We start from the raw sequence: 2,865 nt of genomic DNA on the forward strand, positions 1-2,865 counted from the left end.
TATTTTTGAAGTCTAGTAGTGGACAACAGTTAAAGATGTGTATAAGAGACAATAACAATATTTTTAAAATTACTATTATTAAAATAATAATACTAAGACTAATATATAATAATAATATGAATTTAAAAAATCGAGAATTTTGTATTATTTATATGGTAACAATAATAATATCAGCAATAATTTAAACAATACATAATGTTAATGCTAAGACTAATAATTGATATTAAAACTAACGGTAATAAAAACAATAATAACAATGACACCAATAATAACAGCAATATTATTGTGGCCGAGTTGACTTGTGGCTGGCCGAGTTAACTTGTGGCCGAGTTGACTTGTGGCCGAGTTGACTGCAGCCGAACTTTTTGTGGCCGAGTTGATTTGTGGCCGAGTTGACTTGTGGCCGAGTTGACTGTGGCCGAGTTGGATCGAATTCCTCTAGGTAGGCCTATATTACTAGTAGTAGTAGGCCTAGGCCTAACTCTTTTCGTCATTTCCCTGTTTTGATAGCATTGCGAGAAAAAAGACACTACCTACCGTATAGGCCTATTACTGTACCTACGCTATAGCGTGCGTTTTTGGCGACTGCTGGGGCCATACAATAATAACTGTACCCTTTAAACAACTAACTAGACAGGATCATTGCAGAGTTGTGTATGTGTACCATCCAAGATGGCCCCCGGAGGACAGCGCCACCTTCAGGCTTAGTATAAGTTGAAATTTCATAGAAAGATTTAAAAAAAAAAATTGTGTAAAATTTGCAGAATATTGCTCAATTGTTGTAGATCATTAATTATTGTTTAAAAATGAATCAATTAAATAATAAGAATTACGACACAAAATAAACTTCATCATTAATTAATACATTTTTTATACATAAATTATCAATTAAAAATTTACAACCTTAATATTATTAAATTGTATATATTATTTACAAGAAACATTAAAATTAACTGATACAAAAATATATAATTACAACACTAAATCAACATTATTATTAATACATTTTCATACATCAATCATCAATTAAAAATTTACTAACTTAATATAATTTATATATATTTACAGGAAACATTAAAAATAATTTATACAAAAAATGGAAATATGCCTATCTCCTTGTCTCCAACATTCAGCACTTGCTATTTCAATTTTTTTTATTTACCATTCAACATTCTACATATTGCAGGGAATACTTACAGAAGTATTCATAAAATTTACTGGAGTTTCTTAGTGCCCTCACATACTCCCCTTGTATTTAGTGCCAGTTATAGCATTCAGTACAATTTTATTCAAATTCGTACTGAATTGAAGCAAAAATTTACACGGTCTCATTTCTAGTTCCATCTTAAAAGTTTTAATGATTCAAATTGTGCACCTAATATTATTCTACATGCTCTGCATTGCACAGATTCAACTTCCACGGCTGGTGGAACTTTGGGGGGGGGGGAACACTTTTTGGTAAAAAATATATAATGTCTGAAGATTTTTGTATGATCGGAAAGAAATGCAAGAAAAGGAGGGAAGAAGGAGAAGGATGGGAAAGAGAATGTTTATCCAGTCCCCGACCCAGTTATATTTTCTCACAAATTTACATTGGCGAATCTGGAGGGGGGGGGGGGTAGGGGGGGGGGGTTGATGGGTCCTGACCCTTCCCTTGGGCAAAAAAAATAGAAAAAAAAAAAGAATTCTTGACCTACCTTTTCAGGACCTGTGAGTTGATTTTTTTTTTTTGTACAATAAGAAAATTAGAATTTTGGAGAACATAAAAGTCATTAAAACACACTTCAAATGTCGGGAAAGCTCATTTCACGCCATCTAGGAATCAAAATCGGGGGAGAACCCCCAGACCACCCTTTCTTTTAGGGATTTATCGATTCATGGAAAAAGAATACGCATGCAACTACTCATTTGTTTATGTAGGCTATGTATACACACATAAAATAAAAAATGAGAAAAATTTCCTGACCGTTTTCAAGAGAAAACCTTGAATTTTGAAGAACTTGAAAAGTCATTTAAAAGACATTTTAACGATTCATGTCAAAAGACTACGTATGCAATTACTCAATTTTTTATGTATGTATACGCACATAAGGCATAATACGAATGAGAAAAATTTACCTGACCGTTTTCAAGAGCGGAAACCTTGAATTTTAAGAACTTAAAAAGTCATTAAAAGGCACTTCAGAAGTAAGGATTTTCTCATTTCCTGCCATTTCAAATCAACATTTTTTCCCTGGGGAAATAGAATCCCCCTTTTTTCATTAGGGTTCATTGATTCATGGAATCGTTTTGAAGAGAAAACCTTGAATTTTGAAGAACTTAAAAGTCATTAAAAGACATCTCAGAAGTCAGGAAAGCTCATTTCCCGCCAGTTAGGCGTCAAAATTTTCCTGTGGAAGAACCACAGGACCCCCCTTTCTTTTTGGGATTTAACGATTCATGTCAAAAGACTACGTATGCAATTACTCAACATAAGGCATATTTACTGTAATACGAATGAGAAAAATTGGGGTTCATTGATTCATGATGATTGATTGAAGTCATTAAAAGATACTTCAGAAGTCGGGAAAGCTCATTTCCCACCATTTAGAAATCAACATATTCCCGGGAAGAACCCGAACCTTCCTTTTCTCTTTGGGTTCATTGATTCATTATAATCATTTTTAAGAGGGGAAATCCTTGAATTTTGAAGGACTTAAAAGTAATTAAAAGACACCAGGGGCGGATCCAGAAATGTCCAAAAGGGGGGGGCCGGAAGCGGGGGCCGAAAGTTGGGCCGATTGAGACAACACTGTCGTAGGGGGTCTGGGGCATGCCCCCGCGAAATTTTTGTGTTCTAGACGCCCGAACATAACATTTGAGGCA

The sequence above is a fragment of the Anneissia japonica genome, unplaced genomic scaffold (assembly GCF_011630105.1).
Source record: "Anneissia japonica isolate Jap-2015-1 unplaced genomic scaffold, ASM1163010v1 scaffold287835_len3118868_cov185, whole genome shotgun sequence".
In the NCBI taxonomy this organism is placed as follows: Eukaryota; Metazoa; Echinodermata; class Crinoidea; order Comatulida; family Comatulidae; genus Anneissia; species Anneissia japonica.